This window comes from Notamacropus eugenii, chromosome 6 (genome assembly GCF_028372415.1).
Source record: "Notamacropus eugenii isolate mMacEug1 chromosome 6, mMacEug1.pri_v2, whole genome shotgun sequence".
Taxonomy (NCBI): Eukaryota; Metazoa; Chordata; class Mammalia; order Diprotodontia; family Macropodidae; genus Notamacropus; species Notamacropus eugenii.
In genome coordinates this window covers 189,981,752-190,004,634 of record NC_092877.1, presented here as the reverse complement: position 1 = coordinate 190,004,634, position 22,883 = coordinate 189,981,752, and the positions used below count along the sequence as shown (strand labels likewise).

Here is a 22,883-nt window from a genome sequence, read left to right as displayed (position 1 = left end):
TCTGCTGTTTGAAGTTAGAGTACTATGCATGAGGAACACAGAGAGAGAAGGAAGGCCAGCTTGAATTAGATCATTGGATGCAGGAAGAGAAATAATGTGTAATGAATTTGAAAAAGATAGGTTGAAAATAGACTGTGGAGATTTTCTGAAGGCCAAAAAGAGGAATTTATATTTGATACTATGAGCAACAGGAAGAAGAGTTTAGAAGAGTAGAGGAGGGAAGTGGTCAAGTCTGAGCTTAAGTAAAATGAATTTGCTACTAGGCGGAAAATAGTTTGAAATGGAAAGAGACTTGAGGCAAATAGAAAGGAAGACCATTATATGAGTTTAGGTGAGAAATGATGAGTGCCTGAAGTAAGGAGGGAGATATATGAATAGAGAAAAAGAACTGGATGGGAAAGATTTTATGGAGGTAAAAATGGCAGGATTTGGTGTCTGATTGGATATGTGGCATAACTGTTAGCAGGAATCCAGCATGACATCTACATGAGTGGAAGAATAATGATGCAATCTAGAGAAACTGGGAAGTTTGGAAGAGGGATCGTTTTGAAGAAAAGATAAGTTTAACTTTGGGCATGTTGAATTTGACACGTCTCCAATCCAGTTTGAGAAGTTTTTTTTTTTAGGTAATTGGGATTAACTAATTTGCCCAGGATCATATGTGTCTGATGCTGGATTTGAACTCAATTCCTCCTGATTCCAGGGGTGGTCCTTTATCTACTGGGCCACCTATCTTCCCTTTAATCACTTAATGACTGTTGTGTCAGAAAAAAACTGAGACCTCAAGTCCAAGGTCCCCCACTGCATTCAAGGTCATTGCCAGTCATCTTGACCTATGTCTTGCAACTGGACTCTGATGACTCTGGAAGAGAAAGTGAGGCCGATGACACTGCACAACCCAGCCTCACTTGAATCCAATTCATGTGCAAGTCAAGACATCACCCTTCTCTTCGGTCCTCTTAGAAAATGAAGAATGAGCAACAATAATAATTTGAAATGTCCAGTAGGTAGCTGGTGATATAAAATGAAATCTTAGAGGAAGCACTGAGATTACAATGATCTTTTGGAAAGTATTCATGAGATGGTTATCATGCCTGTCAAGAACCTAGAGATCATACCATGTGAAAATGCATTGAAAGATTTTTGGATATTTGACTTACAGAAAATAAGGCAGGGTGGGGGCATAGTAGTTATTTTGAAATTCTCAAATTTTTGAAAAACTCTCTCTCTCTCTCTCTCTCTCTCTCTCTCTCTCTCTCTCACACACACACACACACACACACACACACACACACACACACACACACACACAAAATTAGATATATTCTATTTGGCTTTGGAGGGAAGAACTAGGATCAAGGGATACAAATTGCAAAGAAAAATATTTAGGTATTATATAATATAAGGGAAAAATTTTGTAACAATATATATAGTAAAGTGAGTTCTCCCTCACTTGAGGCCTTCAAACAGCAATCAGATAACTTATCAGGTAGGATGTAGAGGAGACTCTTATTCAGATACAGCTTGCAGGTAGAAGTGAGAGTTGGTCTCTGAAGTTTCTTCCAACCCTCAGATTCCTTAAGTCCATGATCTAGAAATGATACTTTTCCAAGCTTCATTTTTGAATTCATTTCAAGTTATCCTACTTTTGATTTCTAATGTGTCATAGAAACTTAATCTAAGGATATAAAAGGGGTTTAATTAGCATCAATGTCTAAAGCCGCATTGAACAATATCCTGCCTTTCTTCAAATGTCTGCAGTTTCATGTTTTTCTTGAAATTAAAAAAAAACGCTGTTAAACTAATGTACGATCTCAGTAACTTAAGTCCATGACAACTACATATTGAATTTGTATATACAGCATTTTGGTTTTGGTAGTCCATTCAGCACATTTATGTTTTGATTACTTTACACTTTTTTTCAGCTATTAATATTTTGATTTGAAAATGTTTACAGTTGCTTTTGGTTTATGGACCCTCAGCAAGTATGCCATTTTTTTTTGTAAACCAAATCTACTTCATCGCTTAGTCTCTGCTTCCACAGAGTTCCTCCGCTTCTGTCAGTGTGCTCCAAATACGTAACTCAGGTAAGGAAATGGGAATTTTCTTCTGTAAACAAAATCTGACTGATATGAGCATCATAAACATGAAGAGCCAAAGCAAATACATCTGTGTTTTAAATTATGAATGACTAGGCAAAGCTTAGCTATATTCATCATTACTTCCTTAGAACCCATTTACTTACTAGAATAAAATAGGGCACAACAATTTGTACATATAGTTCTGCACACAAGATTCCTCCTCGTGTTTTCTTTTTTCTTAAACTTTTACAAAAGCACACTACATTAACATCTTATGCTATTATTAATACTTCATTCTTAATAGGAAGGTACTTCCCAGAACTTACTTTCCTGCTTATCTCCAGTTCCTTGTTTTCCTTTTATAACCACTTCAGTTAAAATAATTCCATTGATAGTCTGTTGAATTAATGACATTATTTTGGTTTTTTTTTTCTTCTGTGTTTCTAGTTTGGCTCATAAGTGAGTGCTAATGGTCACATTCAACTATGATGACTCCTTTCAGGCATCTTTTGGAAGGAGAAGTCAAGTACAAGTACACAATGTAAAAAGCGTCCATTAGAACTGTATTTCAAACATTGGGAGATAACTTGTGTGGGAGCCATAATAAGAACCTAATAAGACGTCCTAATAATATCTTTAGAGAATCATAGACATGGGCGAGGCCATCTAGTCCTTAAAAAAGGAAAGGAAAAAAAGAACCTATAAAAAAACAAAAAAACAAAAAACCTTTCTACCACACACCCAACAAGTGGGCAGCCAGACTTTGCTTGAAAATTTCCAGTGGGAAGGACATCTACTACCTGATGAAGCAGCCCATTGCGTTGTCTAATTCCAGTTGTTAAGAAGGGTTTTCTGATATCAAATCTATATTTGTCTCTCACTCATTGGTCTACCTTCTGGGGAATAAAACAGAACAGAACAGAACAGAACCTCTTTCACAATATAGCCCTTCAAATATTTGAAGACAGTTGTGATTTGCCAATATTTTTTCCTCCAGGTTAACTTCGTTAGACTGATCTTTATAATACATGAATCTTGATTATATTTATTGTACATTCCACAAAAATGTTCAATAGATCCGCTGTACTCTATTGACTGAATATCTATAACAGAGGTTCCAAACCCTCCTTGCTCTAATTTTGGACTTTCCCCCCCATAAAGTATTGTATGTTCTACTGTATGTTCAAGGCTCACATTATAGCAGGACTTTTGAAAGTGTCTCCACAGTCATCTTCTCCAAAATGTTATTAGTAATAATAACAAGATAGAAAAACAGATGGGTAGATGATAGATAGGTAGATGATAGATAGATAGATAGATAGATAGATAGATAGATAGATAGATAGATAGATCATGTCTAACTAAGAACCACAGCAGAGGTTAAGACAGAAGTGGTAGATATGATCTATTCCCAACCTGGTCAGCACAACTTGGTTTCCAGTAGCTTTGCTCCTTCACAAAATTACACCGCAAATTACTAGCCAGGAAACCAAGAGTGTGATGCTGCCCTGCACTGCAAGGATCTTTTGACAAAAAACTAATTAACAATAACTTCAAAATGTAATTGCCATACATCAACAGAAAGATGGAGATTTTCCATTATCTCTGGTAAATAGTACTGAAAGTTTCTTGTATAATCAACAATTTGAGGAAACAACAAAATAGCATTACTGAGTCAGGAGCAATGCAACTTTGTCTCCTGTAGGACTGTACCTACCCTAGCAGTCATGCAGGTCATCTTTTGTTGTTTTTGTCTTAGTATAGTCAAGTGCCTCTGACTGAATCTTGCCTTTATCAATCAAGAGTCTTTACAGAAACAAGAGTTTATTTAACTCGCAGCAGTATTTGTACTGTTAATATAATTAAATTAATGGGCCTTTCCATTGAGGGGAGTTTAATTGGGGAAGATTTGTAGGAAGGCCCACACCTTTTGCTAGTGAGGCACTGGTTATCAAGGGTTGGAATGCCCTCTGACTCTAAAAAAAGGTATAAACATTCTGAGGGTGAGGTTCTACTCACCTTACTTACTGGAAGTGTTTGTCCAGATGAGGATGCTTGGAAGTTGCTAAAGAGGCCCCTGGCTTTAAGAACCCGGATGGCATGCTTCCCTCTCTGGTAACTATGGTCAGACAGTTGGGGTCCAATTTTCTGTTGAATTCAGACAGAAGAAACCATTTTAATTTCTCTGTATTTTCTTTGAAGTTTGGGGTGCTGACTCCCCTGAACTAGATGAATGGTATGTGTGCTTTGGTTAAAGGAATGATACATGTGCTTGATTGAAGTGATTGTTGACCCCTCAAAAGCTGCCTTTCTTTTTATGAATGCAGATCTAAGAACCTGTGGTAGCAGGACCCCCTGTGTATGTTGGGGTGCTTAATGATACAGCCCCTGGATTACATTGCTATAATAATCTGAAACAAATACAGAGGGCTTTTAAGAGAGCTGCTGACTGCTTGGGAGAAGAATCACAGAACTGTCATTTTCCTTGCTTTTGACTCCATTTTTTCATCCCTCTTCTGTGACAAGAGACTACAGAAGAAGCCCAGATCTTCTGCCAGGACACAATTAGCTATTTGGGTGTTTAGCACTTACTCTGTGGATACAGTCATTTACCTTGTTAACTTCATACAATGCCCCAAAGGTACTTTGGAATGAAATACATTATCCTCGGAATTGGTCTATCGATCATCTATCTACTTACCTATCATTTTTTTCTTAAAAAAAATCCTCCTCTATAATCTGTGTTGTCACCTTCATAACAAGGAAGTATGATCTTCACATGAAGATGGGAATTTAGTCAGAAAGCCTTTTATTATTTATATGTATACCTATATTCATTTTTAATTAGTCATCACTTGAGCTATCTGAAATAATAATTAGGCAATAATAGTATGGATAAAAATGGATCCCTTGGGAACTAATAAAATATGATGCAATTTAAACCATATTAAACATATTCATCTTCCCAAGATAAAGAAAAACATGTCAAATTTGAGCTCAAGCCAAGGCCATTTCAAAATATTAGCCACCAAGATGGTGGGTTTTTCGTTCATTTTGAAAGATAAACTGAAAAAAAAATTTGATCTAGAGGGAAAAATACAAAGTGCTATCCTTTTACATGACTTAAGACCACAAATCATTATGGAAAATTAACATATTGTAATATATAGGCTGTTTGTGAAGCACATTTTACAAAACAAGAATAGGAACCCATTCATTTCACTGTAATACTAGGCTCACAAGTCAAAAGTCAACAAGTATTAAATACTTACTGTGTTCCAGGCACTCTGCTAAGGGCTGGGAGCACAAATAAGTTCCAGCAGAAAGACAGTCCCTCCCCTCAAGTTCCTTATATTCTAATGGGAAGTGGGGAGCCAAAACATAACAGGAAGCTGAAAAGTATACTGGGGGCAAGGCAGAGAGGAAGACAAAGTCCCTAAAGAGTCAAGAGTGCAGTCTGAAGGGGAAAGCCTAGGTCTCTTCCTTGAAATGAGAGTTCTGGGAGAAACCACATTGAGCATCCATAGTGGGGCTGAGCATTGTAGAGAAAGTCCCAAAGAGTAAAGAGTGTAGCCTGGAAACATATAAATCTAGAATAAAATTTAACTCAGTAGGCGTGTTATTAAAAGTACCTACTATGTTCCAGGAATTAGTAAGTATTAATAATTTTTTTGAAGAATTAGTGATCAGACTCTTGAGTTTCTTGTTTGCACTTTGATTTACACATACCTAAAGTGTAATAGCATTACCTACTTTATAATTAAAAGTGAAAAACAAAAACACTTTCTGGGTTTTAGGTCCAAAATAGATTCTATGGACATTCCTTGATATAAATAAAATCATATTGTAAAATTCCACTCACAGGATTGAAAAGGTAGGAATACTGCTTATATTCCATATGTAAGACCTTAATGTCAAAGAATTTTCACATTGGAATATAGTATGCTTGCAATCAACATTTATAGAAAAAGATCACAGTGCAGTTTTCTTTAAGCACTGCACATTTCTAAACTCTTGGTGAAATTGATAAGCAGAGTTCTGTGAAGTGTGAATGTAAAGTCTCAGAATCCACAACCAGTGGAGAAATTATTGCTGTCTTGGATAGGGGAAGGTTGACCTCCAGAACATACTGGCATCAGAAAAGTTCTTGAAAAGACAAATCATTATCTTGGTGGGCCCTATAACTTCTAGATGATCTTGTAGTTCTGTCTTACTACTATGGCCAGCAAACTACCACCAAATCTCCTTTCTCCTCAAAAATTTCTGGGAATAAAATATATTTTCCCTACACAAATGTATCTACACTGGAAATCTTTACAAACATTTACCCAATTTGTAAATTCACCTTGCAATCAACATTCTTGGAATGGCGTAAGACAAAAGATATTGTTCAATAACATTAACATATAAGTACATACTCTCTAGAAACATCAAAGTGCATAATCTAAGATTAGTAGAAAGTGAGCTAGCAAGATATAAATGTCTTGTTTTTGCACTTAACCTCCACCAGTATGATAAATTATTTTGTAGTGCAATGCATTTCAACCAAAAATTCCTTTTCTGAGTCCATATTCTAAAATGGTCCATGATAAAAGCCCATTGCCAATTTATTATAAATAGTATTCTGTATTCCTTTTCAAATAATTTGGAAGGTTTGCATATAGTAGGCACTTAATAAATGCTTACAAATTGATTCATTCATTACAAAGCACTAACATTCAGATTGCTAGCAGTCAAAAAATATATATATAAATTCTATAACAAAGTCCTCTGTAAACATAACTCATTAAATATCATAAAGTCAGGCTATGCTTGCTGGTTTTATTATCTTTTATGTGGTGATGATTTGGAGGGAGGTTGTTAATATGAACCACAAGTCTCTGCTTCTTTTTATTATTGTATGTTAGCTCAAGTAAATATAAAATTCTTACATAGAAATATAAAAAAAATATAACTACCTACTTCAACCAGAGAAATAGAAGTCGCTTTTCTAGTGGTTTTCTTGAACTAGTGTGGGGAATCATTATATACATTAAAATATTTTAATGAATCTTTACTCAATTACTTTCTTACTCAGCCTACAATTTGACTCCAATTAATATCATAAAATTATGTTCAAAAGAAATATATCTCTTTATAACTTGAAATACATAACATATAGCCTATGGAAAAGCTCTATATATGCTAGATTAGTACAGTCTATTCCTATTGCCAACTCCAAAATGTTTCTGTTTCTGGCCATTTGTTTCTGACCAAACATCTTTCGGTCATTTTTTTTCTTTTTTTGTACCACAAGAGGTCACTCTTAAACTCTTGTATCTTTATTGGTTGTTCCCCAAAGCTAACCAGGGCCAGGTATGGTATTGGAATGTTATAATTCCTCAGGGAATTAGGAACCACGTTTTCTGACCCGTGAATCATATAGAATTTATTCTCATTGTAAAGGAGTTTTCAAAACTGCTTAAGAAGCTTACCATGCTGAGGAGCTTAGGACTCCATGACGGTATTTAAATCCTTGCATTTATTATAATGATTTATATTTTATTCCTATTTCAACTCTTACACTAATTTTATGGTAAAGAGCAGAGTTTCACTGCATAAAGACATGCAACCTATATCTCACGGTAAAGGTACATCATTTTATCAGTTCTTTTAGAGTGGCAAAACTGGTGTCATTGAAAGGTTTGGTGGGTCCAATTGGTCCAGGTAGGATCCTTTGGAGCATGTCACTGTGCAGATTGTGAGAAATAAAAGTAATCACTCAATCTTTTAGACATTATCAAAAGATATATTGACATTATCAAAAGATATATCAGCAGATATATTGCCGATCTCTGAACTCATCAGCATTCAAAGGTAGGGGCACTGTCAGGAAGAAAGATGTGAAAGAAAAAATGGGATAATTCAAGAAGTGATGCCATCAAATCAACAGTGGCAACAGGGAGAAAGGGACCATTTTTAAAGTAGACCCTATATACTCTTAACCTCATATTAGCACTATATTCCTTACCTTCTAACACCAGATGTAATAACTTCAGTTTTACGGTTTTTGCAGCAACTCTCTGAAATAAGTAGGGAAGGTACCTTTATTCCCATTTTATAAATGGAAAATAAAGATCAGAGAGATTCAGTGACTTGCCAAAGGTTTTATAAAGAGTGACAAAGTCAGGACTATCATCTAACTCTTCTGCCTACCAATATTCTCCCCGTGGTACGTTCCTGACATATTATTACCACTTAAGATAATAGCATTTAGTTTACAAGACCTAGCCTGTGCTAAACCAGATACACTGTATCCTATATATGAACTAGTTCTATTGCCCACAATATAGATTTCTAAAGACCACTTTGAGGGGAGAAAAGGAAAATAAAATCACATGCAAGTGCTATTTTGTCATATTTCATGTTTGTGCCATAATTTTAGTTAGTTTTTTTCTTTGGTGTGAATATCCAACAATCATTTTATATAATAATTTTTTGTGTGTGTTTCATCACTTAATTTCAAAAGGGCTTAACTTTTCTTGACACTTTGTAGGGAAGGTTAGTTTCAGGCAGATATTTTAAATGACAGCTCACTATAGACTGTTTTTATTGTGGTGATGTGACTAGACTCAGTGATGTGGCACAGAAGTCTCTGTCTTTCAGCACGCAATCCTGTTAAGGCAATGCTATTCAAAAGTCATTACAACCTGTGGCAACAGAGGGGAAAAACAACTTAAGTTTTTGTGTGGGCAGGAGGTAGTTGGATTACTAATTAGGAGTGAGATTAAATGATTTAAAGGATTAGCCAGCTTTAACATGAAAACTTCCCTGAAACCAATAGAAAACTTGAAAAAACTCCACATTTTTGTTAGTTTAATTACTTATTAAGTATCACCTATATGTCAGCTCTTATGCTAGTTATTGGGACTACATCAAAAGTAAAGCAAAAATTAAAAATTCCCTGCCCCCAATGAACTTACATTCTATTTGGACAAAGCAACATAGCCTGAGTGCTTCTGAAACACAGAGAGATACACGTAGTGACTTGGAGTTTCTCTACTCATAGGAGTAGAAGTTTTGTGGGTCAATATGGAGTCTTGGGTTTTGATCATGAGAACAGGTACTAGGGGAGAGCACCGAGCCAATATGACTGCACTCAAAGTTTGAGAGATTTAATTTCCATTTTCACAAGGAGAGCCAATACAACAGCACCATGATAGTGGATGCTTTGAATGAAGATGAAAACTGGCCGTCCTCTGCTTACTGCTGTTCAAACTCCTGGTGCCAGGTTGCAGGCAGGCATATGTTTGACTAGAATGGATTGTCACTGAAAGCTGCAGAGGTGCAGCGAGGGTAACAGCTCACTCCTATCGCATCTTCCACCAGCCAAATACAACTACCATTTCTTCCAAGACTTTCCCCTACTCCTTTAAATTGTTCATAATCTCTGATTTGTATAATATTTAAAACTCTTACTCTTGATATAAAACTATGACTGGACATAATTATTTTGTGATCTATGTTTATTCTTAATCATGAGCAAGGGGTTGCAATGGTTGAACTTTATGTTAAAGTTACTATTTCTTAAAATTCTAATTTGTATGTGTGTGGGAATCTGAACTAATAATAATGAAATGTTATGAGCTTGATCATTTAATTAATAAATCCTAAAAACTCCTCAGAAGGAAAAAAAGAGATGGTATTTGACTTGGGATCAAGCACCTCCCTAGATTATTCAGTGGTGAAAAAATAAACATTAGTAGTATAAAGAGACAGGTGCCTCAGTACCAAGACAAAGTCATGCCTATTGGTCCAGATGAAAATATGACTTGACTGAGTTTTAAAGACTGGAGGAGGGGGCCATAAGAGTGAATATTTCTTACTTCCAGTTTCTTATTATTCAGACAACCTTATCAGACCACATACCTAGTGGCAGTAAAAGTATTTTAGTATGTGCATGAGAACGAGTGAGCAAATGAAAGAGAAACAGATAGATAGACATAGAGAGACAGAAAGAATCAGAGACATAAAGAAAGAGGGAGGCAGAGACAAAGAAGAAGGAAAAGAGGAGGAGAGAGGAAGAATTCTGGAGGGAAGCAATGAATGAAAAACAATTTATTTTATGTTCTATAAACACAGAAACAATTTATGGTACTTATGTGAAGGAATATAATTTGGCAATCAGGAGTCACATTATTTTAAATTAGACTTCCACATAGAGTGAAATATTAAAAAGGAATTAGGAGTTTTTCTCCATTAGAGTTTCAGTTAGAATCATTTCATTAAATGACAGCTTCAGAGTAAATGGGAAGGCAATTATATATGTACACTAATCACACAGGATGCTGAAATGTTGTCTTCTCTCTCTCTATCCCCTAAACCCATTTCCAGTTATCTCCATGAAATAATGTTATCTCTAAGACAGTACTTTTGATGAAAGAGAATGGGAAGGAAAAACAAGCAAATCTGATTGGCAATAACATTTACTTTTAAAACATTCTATTATTAAACTATTTTTAAAAATGGACACTGCTCTTTTATATTCAAAGATTGTTTTCTAGTACTGAGCAACACTGACACAGGCTAAGGTTTTGTCCAAGAACACTTGGGAATTTAATTGAATAAACCTTTGACAACAACAATGACCAAAAAACAAAACAAAACAAAACAAAACAAAAAAAACAACTCAACCTCAAAGCCACTAACAGTGCTATATAATATTTTAAAAGCTAAGTAAAAATTAAAATGTCACATTACATACCATGCCTCAGTAAAGATAAGTAAACATTAATTCTTCCTTAGCCAGAAGAAGGTAGTAATAACATTTTATATGAATTTTATCGATTACTAACAAGAAGCAAAAATAATCTAAATAATTTTGTAAAGGTCTATTAATCAGTATCCCTAAACTCTACTTCTATGATTTGACTAGCTCTAGGCTACAGCATGTCTGTATTCTTAATTCATTTTTTATGAAGTAAAAAATGAAAGTGAGATTGGGGATAGCTGGGAGCACATTCACTTTCACCCACACCCATACATGAATGTACTAATCTTCCTATGCAAAAGAAAGGTTTATGGCTTCAGGAATATGGCAGGTGGTGACTTTCACCACCAAGTCAATAAATGGTCACTCCCAACTCAACATTGCAATAAGCTGCTGAGTCATGTCTCACTCTTCATAATCCCATTTGGGGTTTTCTTCACATGCATTCCTATTAAACATATTTTCACATTAGTCATGTTGCATTGAAGAATTAAAATGAATAGAAGAAACCATGAGAAAAACAAAGCAACATAACATAATAAAAGAGAAAATGGTCTGCTTCATTTTGTGTTCCAACTTCATAATTCTTTCTCTGGATCTGCATATCAATTTGCATCATGAGTCCTTTGGAAATGTTTCAGGTCCTTGCATTGCTGAGAAGGGCTAAGTCTATCAAAGTCAGTCATTGCACACTGTGGCTATTACACTATATATGATGTTCTTCTGGTTCTGCTCACTTCGCTCATCATCAGTTCATACAAGTCTTTCCAGGTTTTTCTGAAGTCTGCTTGTTTGTTATTTCTTATAGCACAATAGTATTCCCTTACATTCATATGCCAAAACTTGCTCAATCATTCCCCAATTAATGGGCATTCCCTCGATTTCCAGTTCTTGGCCACCACAAAAAGAGCTGCTATAAATATTTTTGCTCATGTAGGTCCTTTCCCCATTTTTGTAATCTCTTTGGGATATAACCCAAGAAGGAGTATTGCTGGTTCAAAAGGTATGCACATTTTTATAGCCCTTTAAGCACAGTTCCAAATTGTTCTCCAGAATGGTTGGATCAGCTCACAGCTCCACCAACAATGAACTAGAGTTTCAACTCTCCCTCATCTTCTCCAACATGTATCATTTTCCTGTTTCATCATTTTAGCCAGAAATGGTATGTTTTGTCCTTCACTTTTGTATATATGTGGTTCCATTAGTGTAGGGAGCTCCAGGCATGGAAACTCTTTCTACTGATGAAATCAGCAACTTTTATATAATTTACAATTTTAAGAGCTGTTTAAAGAGTTAAAAAGCTCTTAGAATGAACCACTGGCAGGACTTGAAAGCAGGACTTCCTGGCTCCAAAGCAGGCTTCTAATCCATTATTCCAACCTACCTCTCACTTTCACTTAACAAACTAAAACCATAGGATTTGGAGTTGGAATGGAACATAGAGACCTTCTAGTATAATTCTCATATTTTACGTATAAAGAAACTGAGGCCAAGGGAATTTAACTTATTTGTTCAAGGTCACAAAGGTTGGCAAAGATGGAATTTGAACCCACATACTTGAACTCTGAATCTGACAATTTCCATGCTGCCTCACATCTCAGTTGTTAGCCTGACAGACCAACCAAATGCTGTTCAGGTTGAAATCATAATGGTCTGGAAATGACAGTAGCATATGCTTTCAAATTATTCTCCTAGGCAGGTAGGTTGCACAGGGAGTAGGACACGGGCTTGGATACATGAAGATCAGTTCAAATATGGCTTCAGTCACTTGCTAGTGGTATGACTCTGGGCAAGTTTCCTTAATAATAAAATGACTAATAAAAGCACCTAACTCCTACGGTTGTTGTGAAGATCAAATGAGATAAATAAGAAAAGTTCTTAGTACATTGCTTGGCACAAAATGGGCTCTGAATAAATGATTCTTCCTTTCCCTCTTCCTCACTCTCTCTCTGGAAGCTGGAGTTCCCATAGCATTACTACTATAGTTCTACTTACATTTCTTAGAGTATTCTGGGGTGGGGAGGGGGGGTTTGATAGTATATATTTTCTAATACTTTAGCTCATGAGTCCCCACTAGGATTATCAGTTGACATTAATTAATCAGCCATACTTTTTTAAAAGGATATTTAAGAACACATGACAGAAAACATTTCCCTCTGAATTTTATAACACACTCTCCCACATGGATATACAGAATCCAGGGTAAAGTGTACTCAGTAAAGGGGTGGCAAAAAGATAACTGAAAATGATTTTGCTGGAGCTCCCAAGTTATTTCCCTTAGGTACAATATAGCTTTTCTTCTGGGATCCTTGAGAAACTCATCAGATCTAATCTGTCCTTAGTTTCTAATACAGATATCACCTTCAGCTATTCTAAATGTACTGTTAGGGGACTTATAGGGAGTACAAAACCCTTTGGATCTGGTGTCAATCTGATCTTCCCACTCACCCAATGAGAGGAGATTGGCACCCAAGTCAAGACTGGCGCTCTCCTACCCTCTTCACTACAATCTACTCCTTCTTAGGGATTTAGCTGAAATAATCTTTCCTTTCCATTTTATTTATAGCAAATAAAAAAAAATAATTAACCCTTTGCTTTGGCAGTAACATGGGAGGTACATGGATATCTTTTTAAAGGAGCTTATCACTGCTACTGTGGAAAGAATACCAATTTTGGAATCAGAGGACAAGACTTCAAATCCCATCTCTGCCACTTAGAATACTTCTTTGGGCCCCAGGTTACTCAAGTATAAAATGAAGGAATTGTATTCAATAATTTCTAAGGTCTTTTTTCACCTGTAAACATATAATTCTCCAATACAATTCAGGAATGGATAATCTTTCTACTAGAACATGGCCTTTTTTCCCTCATATAATAATGAATTGTAGAACTTAAGAGTTGGGGGGCATTTTTATTTCAATATCCTCATTTTACGGATGAGAAAACTAATGCATAGTGGTATTATATAATATCTCCAAAATCACCCAACTAAGAGTATGATATGGGTATTCTGATTTGATATTCTGATTCCTAGTTCATGATCCTTGCACTATACTACACTATCTTCCTTGGATAAATTAAATACTTACTTTTTTTCTGGCTAAAACTTGGGCAATCTATGTAAGTATTTGATGACTTCAGATAAGAAGGCCAATAAAAATTGTCCCTTTCAACTCTTGGCTTCATAATTTCCCATTAGTTTCATTATCTATAGATAGAAAATAAGTGAAAGATCTGACAAAATTAATAGATCACAAAGCTTCAGTCAGCACTATCTGGATGAGCAAATTTAATTAAGTCATCAGGAAACAGAACTATTTTTAGATAAGATTATGAATATGGAAATGAAAATAGAATTAAACAGGGAAGAGATGTGTGGGGCCAATTATTATCCAAATCAATCTACTTGCCACTCAACATTCATTTCCTGACTGTGAAGATGTTCATGTAAGACCGAGCTGTCTAAAACTCATGATCATGTTCCCTTAACAGACCATCACAGGGATGTAATGAATCAGAGGTGATTGTACACAACCTTAGTTTTTGTTCTTTATATCATGTAAATAACTACTTCTGAGTAGAATCTGCAAGCAACATTCACTTTTAGAAAATACCTTAGATGAGCATTTTCTTGTGTCAGACTTATTGAAGGCAACATGGTGCAGTGACCTTAACGGTTCTCACTGGACGTTGGGACAAAACAGATCTGTGACTAAGTTCCTACCATAAGTATTTGCTAGCCATATGATCCTGAACAACTCATTTAACCATTTCCCCCCTTAGATAACTCCCTAGAACTGCTCTATTAAATTATGGGGAGATTTCTTTTGTTGATAGAGGAAATTTCCTATGCTGACAAAAATCACAACATCCATGAATTCTCAGATTCAATGATGATGATGGTAATAGACACCAAAGAAGTGTTTGCAACAGCAGTGAGATAAAATCCATTTCTAGGAGATGTAGCTAATGGCAGATCAGAAAAAGTGGGTAAGAGGTTCATTTTCCCCCAGGGCATATAATAGACACTATGAATGTTTATTAATTGAATGATTAACATGTGACAAGTGCTAAGTACTTAGTACACAAATAGAAAAGTAAGGCTGTCCCTACTGGAAGAAACACATTCTAATTGGGAGCACAACACATATGGGAGGGTTTAGATGCGTCAAAGATAGTACGTCCTGATGATCTTTAGAGTTCATAGTAAGAGCAGTGAAAAAACAAAAGGGACCCTTAGGACACACAGGCAGGTTAGATGACAGTACCCAGGGCTTGAGAAAGACAAACAGAAAGAAAAAAGGAGAATGGGAATGACAATTGGAGAGATATGAAGTTAGGTAGTAACTTCAGTGAAAAGAGATCAGGATTTGGAGAAAATTAAGTGTACAGAAATGAGCAAATTGGATTCATATAAGGCTTAGAAAAATAATGTGTATAGACAGGGTAAACAATGAAGACACAAACAATATCAGTAAGCAACTTGTTCCTTTTCTCTGAATTTCAATTTCCTCATTCGTAAAATAAAGGGATTGAATTAGGTAATCCTTAAGATTCTGTCCAACTCCGTAATCTTAGATGATTCTGTAATAGGGGTAATAGTACCCCTAGATTCTTACCTCACTTTGAAAGAAAGCAATTCTTGTCCATGGTCCTAAATTCTTTGGGGATTATCTCAATTGATCCTCACTATTCCCTAGAATGAGAAAATAATCCTCTTTAATAAAAAGTTATACTATATTTGGATAGGGAATTTCAACATAATTTGTACTCAAATTACCTCAGTATTGTTCTGTGTTTCTCTCATATAGCTTTTTAAGATATTTTACTAGTAATGAAAATTAGTAATGTATATAGAACTTACAAAATGTCTATATTGAAACACATGTGTGTATTGTGTGTATATATACATACACATTTATATGTATAATACATATATTAATTATGATCTTGGAAGGAAAACAAAATTTTTTTGCTAGCTGTAGAGCTAAAGGTTCTAACAACACTCTTAAATTCTAACTTCACAGAATCACCAAATCTCAAAGATGAAACTCAGTAAATGTTTATTAAATACCTACTATATGCCAGGCAATGCACTATGCACCAGGAATACAAATAAAGGTGAAAAAAAAAAACCCAGTCCCTGTCCTAGTGGAACTCACAATCTAATGGGAGAGAACATAGACAACAAATATGAACAAACAAGTTATATAGGAGATGAATAGGAAATAAGCGACAGAGAGAGAGAAAGACAGAGAGAGAGGGGGAGAGAGAGAGAGAGGGAGAGAGAGAGAGAGAGAGAGAGAGAGAGAGAGAGAGAGAGAGAGAGAGAGAGAGAGAGAGAGAGAGAGAGAGAGAGAGAGAGAGAGAGAGAGAGAGAGAGAGAGAGAGAGAGAGAGAGAGAGAGAGAGAGAGAGATTATTGTTTTTGTGTAGGCAGGGCCAATAAAATAAAAATTGACAATTTTATCCAAGTTAATTTACATAATAACTAATAACCTTGTGTTTGACAAATGTAAAGACTTCAGATTTTGGGATAAGAATTCATTATTTGGCAAAAATTGTTGCAAAACTGAAAAGCAGTATGGCAGAAACTGAGTATAGACCAATATCTCACACCATTTACAAAAATAAGGTCAAAATGGATACATGACGTAGACATTAAGAGAGATTTTTACAAGAAAATTAGAAGAACATGGAACATATTACTTATCAAACTTATGGATAAGCAGTTTGTGAATAAACAAAAGATAGAGAGAAAAGTTAGGTGTGAAATGGATAATTTTGATTACATTAAATTTAAAAAGTTTTTGGACAAATAAAACATAGAGCCAAGATCAGAAGGAAAGCAGAAAATTGGGGCGGGGGGAGATTTATAGATAATTTATCAGATAAAAGTCTCATATCTAAAATATGCAAAGAACTTAGCCAAATCCCCAATTGATAAATGGTCAAAGACTATAAAGAGGCAATTTTCCAATAAAGAAATCAAAACAATTTACAGTCATGTGAACAAATATTATTCATTAGAGAAGTATAGATTAAAATAATCTTAAAACAATCTTATACCTACTAGATTGGCTAAAATGATAGAAAGGAAAAGTGACAAATGTTGAAGGAAATTGTTAAAATTGGAGCATTCATTCATTGCTGGTGGAACTGTGAACTGATTCAACCATTTTGGAAAGCAATCAATAATTTTGCCCTTTGACCCAGCAATATTACTACTTGGTCTATTTCCAAAGATGATCAGGGCAAAAAGGGAAAGAACCTATATGTTCTAAAGTGTCTATAGCAGTCTTTTGTGGTGACAAAGAACTGGAAATTTCAGGGCTGTCCATAGATTGTGGAATGGCTGAACAAATTGTGGTATATGATTATGTTGAAATACTATTATGCTATAAGTAATAATGACCTCAACGATCTTAGAAAACTTTGGAAATAATTGCACAAAATAGTGAAGAGCAAAATGAACAGGACCAAGAGAACATTACATACAGTAATAGAAATATTGTTTTGAGAACAACTTTGAGTGAATAAGTTATTTTGTCTATGATAAATACCCAAATTAACTATAAAAGATATATTAAGAAAGATGATATTTGCTTCTAGAGAAAGAACTGATACATAGAAGTATGTATAGAATCATTTTGCATATCTGTCTCTCTACTTGCGTCTAAAGGTAGTCATCTCTAGGGTGGGGGAAGGGAAGGGAAGAAAAAATAAATTTACATAATTTTACTGTATATTTGAAAGGCATAAGTTGTGCATAGTAGATTTGCAGTTTCATGGGCAATCATCTTTTTGCTGCACTATGTTACGTAAATGCTTATTTTATTCCATAAATTAAATGAAAAGAGGCAGGGCATTTAATTAAGAGAGATTGGGAAAGGTGGTAGAAGATGGAATTTTAGTTAAGATTTAAAGGAAGTCAGGAAAACCAGAAGGTGGGGTTGAGGAGGAAGAACATTCTAGGTATTAAGGAGAGCCAGAGAAAATACTCAGAGGCTAAAGATAGAGTGTTCTGTTCATGGAACAATGAGACCAGTGTCACTGGATTGGGGTGGAGGGTGAAAGGTGTAAGAAGACTGGGAATTGGAAGTGGCTTAGTTTATGAAGGGATTTGAACATCAAAAAGAGGATTTCATATGTGATCCTGGAGGTAACGGAAGTCAACAGAGTTCATTAAATATGAGGAGTGACATGGTCTGATGTGTGCTTTGGTAGCTGAAGGAAGGATGGAAGGAGAGATTTGTAGCAGACCTACCACAAGGCTATTAAAATAGGCCAGGCATGAAATGGAACTAGCTTTCAATGATGCTGTTTAAAAATATTTATTACATATAAATTATTAAATAAAATATTAATTAGGTATCTACTCGGTACTAGGTGCTAGGCACTGTACTAGACACTAAGGATATAAGGATAAAAAAAGGAAACAATTTCTACACTTAAGGAGCTTATATTCTAGTTAGGGAGACAGCTTGACCATATATATGTATATATAGAAGAGATACATATAATTAGAGGAGAATGCCAGTGAAGGGTGAGGAAGAAGAAAGGTTTCATGTAAAAAGTAGAGCTTGAGCTGTGTCTGGAAGGAAGTAAAAGATTTTATGAGGAATAGGTGAGGAGGGAGTGCATTCCAGGAATGGGGAATGGCCAGTACAAAGGCTCAGAGACGGGAAATTGAATGTCATATGTGAAGCCAGTTTAGCAGTGGATAAGAGTGCTGGATGTGGAACCTGAAAGATCTGAGTTTAAATTCAGTCCAGATACCTACTAGCTGTGTGACAAAGGGCAACTCATTTAAATTGTTTGCCTCAATTTCTTCATCTGCAATTTGGAAATGAAAATAGCACCTACTGCCAGGGTTGTTGTGAGAACAAAATGGGATATTTGTCAAGTGCTTTATTTTTTTCAAGTTGTTGGGTTTTTTTTTTTGCCCTCGACTTATCAAACATTTCTGATGACATTAGTAGCATTATCTTGACTGCATTGTTTAACGGAAAACAATCAGGCATGGACTTGGGATGTTGCATATACAGCAGAAGGAGGGTACTCCCTCCACCATATTTACCCTTCAGACACTCAGACTGAGTTGTGGCAGTATGGTCGCCCTATCTGGGAACCCCTTTGCTTTCCTGTTCATGAAAGCATAGCTTTGATTGAATGAACCAAACCAGAAAAGAAAGAGAAGAATGGAAAAATGAGGGTGGGGTGACTTACCACATGCTACATACACACAGACACATAGACACACACATAGACACGCACACAAATATGTAGTACATACGTCTATGCATAGACATACACACATGCATATATACATAAAGGAGTATATGTTATCAGTATAATTTATCTAACTATCTATTTACCCATCACAATAGTTTTTTCCAGATAAATTTCTCTAGTGCAGGGACTACTGCTGATATTTGTACATCCCTATTGTAGTAAAGCACTGGTACATAGTAGGTACTTAATAAATGTTTGTTAGTTGGTTGTTAACACTCAACTTTTATGCTTCTACATAGAGAGTTACTTCTCATGCTGTTAGTGATAATAAAGTATTAAACAGTTTTATGACTTGCTCTATAAATCAGAATTGCCTTTTATCAAAAAAGATTGTAATTAAGTTGTCATTGAGGGAAAACAACTTCAGATTATCGAGGCTTTACTACAAAAGTGTTCATACAGTTTAAGGACTCTTTTCTTTTATCATATAAAGATTAACAAATGACTTATATTGTTGGGAAATTGTCCTGCAGAAAATAAATGAGAGGGGATATTTATTCTTTTTAAGCAAGATATATAATAAGGGACACAATAGAGGTCCAACTGTAGTCTTGATTATCAGATGAGAGAAAGTACTCTTTTGTCACTCTGGCTTTTGGAAGGAAGGGGCTGGTGATAAAATAAAAGGACATACCTACCAAAACAAGCATATGCGATCTGCATCCCCACAGACCTTTGAAAATAGATTAGATGATCACATGTATTAGATAGAAGGCAATGTAAAAAAAATCCCTTTAGTAGAAGGCAAGAGAACCGGGTTGAAATTAGTGGCTTTTGCTACCAGCTATGTAGCCTTAGGCAAGTAACCAAATCCAGCTGGACTTGTTTACTCATCTGAAAAATGTGGTGACTAGACAAAGTAAGCCTTAAGTCCTTTATAAATCTAATAATCTATGAATCTATGATAGGCATCCACCTAACCAGACATAATAGACTCTTAAAGCTATATCTAGCTCCATGGTAGTGCTTTAAGTGAACAATCTGATACTAGCTATTTAGAGTGGTAAATCAGTGGAATAGGTTAGGTATACAGTGCACAGTCATAAATGTCCGTTATTTGATCTGACTTTTTGGGCAAGAACTCATTATTTCGTAACAACTGCAAGAAAAATTGGATCAAGTTCATCATTACCACAACCAATCTTCATTTGCTTAATTTCGTTTTTATGTTTTATGTTTTAATATATTTTCTTTATTTTGTTAAATATTTCTCAATCATATTTTAATATTTCGTTTTTCTTAATTACATGTAAAACCAATTTTAACATTTGAATTTCTTTTAAAATTTTGACTCCCAAATTTTCTCTCTCCATACCTCTCCTCCTTCCTCCTTAAGATAGCAACCAACTGATGCAGGTTGTACATCTGCAATCACACGAAATACATTTCCATATTAGTGATGATGTTCACTAATCACAAAAAAACCCTGAGAAATTTAAAAAAAAAAATATGCTTCAATCTGCATTCAGATCCATCAAGTATTTCTCTAGAGATAGTATTTTTCATCATAAATCCTTCAGAATTGTTTTGGATCTTTATTTGCTGAGAACAGCTAAGTCATTCACAGTTGAATATCATACAACATTACTGTTACTGTATAACATGTCCTCCTGGTTCTGCACAATTCACTTAGCATCAGTTCATGTAAGTCTTTTCCAGGTTTTCCTGAAAGCGTCTTGCTTACCATTTCTTATAGCACAAAAATATTCTTTTACAATCCTATACTATGGCTTGTTCAACCATTCCTCATTTGATGGGCATCCTCTCTGTTTCCAATTCTCTGCCACCACAAAAAAAAAAAAAAAAAAACAGAAAAAAAACAAAAAAAACTTCTATAAATATTTGTGTACATATAAATCCTATTTCTTTTTTAAAAATTTCTTTTGTATATAGACCTAGTAGTGCTACTGCTTGGTCAAAGGGGATGCAAAATGCTATAGTCCTATGGGCATAGTTCCAAATTGGTCTCCAAAATGGTTGGATCAGTTTACAATTCCACCAACAGTATATTAGTGTCAAAATTTCCCCATATCCCCTTCAACATTTGTCATTTTCTTTCTGTCATCTTAACCAATCTGATAGGTATGAGGTGGTATCTCAAAGATGTGTTGATTTTCATTTCTCCAATCAATAGTGATTTAGAGCATTTTTCACATGACTATAGATAACTTTAATATATTCATCTGAAAACTACCTGTTCGTACCCCTTTACCATTTACCACTTGAGAAATGACTTTCATTCTTATAAATTTCTATATGTATTTGAGAAATGAGGCCTTTATCAGAGAAACTTTGGCTAATTCCCCTTTTCCTCTGTCCCCCTCCCCCAGTTTTCTGCTTTCTTTCTAATCTTGGCTGCATTGGTTTTGTTTGTGCAAATCCTTGTTAATTAATTGTGATCAAAATTATTTACTTTATATTCCATAACACTCTTTATCTCTTGTTTGGTCCTAAGTTCTTCCCTTATCATAGATTTTTGCCTTCTTGATATACAGTGTAAGATATTGTTCTATGTCTAGGTTCTGCCAAACTGCTTTGCAATTTTTCTTGCAGTTGTTACGAAATAATGAGTTCTTGCCCAAAAAGTCAGATCAAATAACGGACATTTATGACTGTGCACTGTATACCTAACCTATTCCACTGATTTACCACTCTAAATAGCTAGTATCAGATTACTTTGATGATTGCTACTTTATAAAACAGTTTGAAATATAGTATGGTTAAGCCATCTTTCTTGACATTTTTTTTTCATTAATTCCCTTGATGTTCTTGACCTTTTGTTCTTCCAGAAGAATTTTGTTATGATTTTTTTCTAGCTTTATAAATTAATTTTTGGTAGCTGATTGGTATGTCACTGAAAAAGTAAATTTATTTATGGAGAATTCTCATTTTTATTACATTGATTCAGCCTAGGCATGAACAATTAATGTTTTTCCATTTGTTCAGATCTGACTTAATTAGTGTGAAAAATGTGTTATAATTGTGTTCAAATACATATTGGATTTGTTTTGGCGCTTCAACTTCTCTCCAGTCTGCAGTTATTTTAAACTGAATTTCTATCTCTTATTGTTGGACTTTGTTGGTAATATGTAGGAATGCTGATGATTTTTGTGGGTTTATTTTATATCCTGATACTTTTCTAAAGTTGTTCATTTTTTTTTTAACATTTCAAGTGATTGTTGTCAATTCAGTTACCCATAAAGCATGCTGCTTGCTAGCTAGTGCTGCTACCTTGCTGGTGTTACTGGCTTGCTTGGTTTCTGTCTGCACTGGACTGCACTCCATTCTCACCTCAGTGAGAAATTCCTTTTTTTGTTGACCTTCTAAGTTTATCTTGGGATGAAAAATTATTTCATCTTGTCTTGTTATTTCTGCTACTCTTGAATTTGTTTTCAGGCATTATTTTAAAGTTGTTTGGAGTGGAATTGCCATCCCTCTCCAACTGTTTATTTTAAAAGTGATTACAAATCACCTGTTTTAAAATTTAATAAAGAGCTAGCATCAAAGATGTAGGTCTGTAGTTTCCATGTTTATCTTTCTGAAAATGTAGGCAGCACTTTGTTCAGTTTTCTGGCAAATTTCTCATTCTTTACGATTGTTCAAAGCTTATTGAAAATAATTTCACTAAGTGACTTGAATAATAACGATCATACTATAAAAATTGACAGAAAGACAGATCATATATCTTTCATAGCTATTGGCAGAAGATTAAAATTTAATCAAACAAAAGTTAAAAGTAATTAGAAAAGATTAAATAAT

The 22,883-nt window shown here is 34.9% G+C and overlaps 1 long non-coding RNA gene across 3 annotated transcripts in view; it reads right to left on the bottom strand.

Moving 5' to 3' along the window:
• LOC140512507 (uncharacterized) overlaps nucleotides 1–22,883 on the bottom strand; it is a 204,353-nt gene that overhangs the window by 82,737 nt on the left and 98,733 nt on the right. For 2 of the 3 annotated variants that reach the window (XR_011969779.1, XR_011969778.1), the window contains exons 3-4: nucleotides 15,450–15,526; nucleotides 4,101–4,229 (exon numbers count right to left, since the gene is read on the bottom strand). This is a non-coding gene — a long non-coding RNA (uncharacterized lncRNA). The remainder of the gene's footprint in view (nucleotides 1–4,100; nucleotides 4,230–15,449; nucleotides 15,527–22,883) is intronic. The other variant, XR_011969780.1, reaches the window with a different exon arrangement.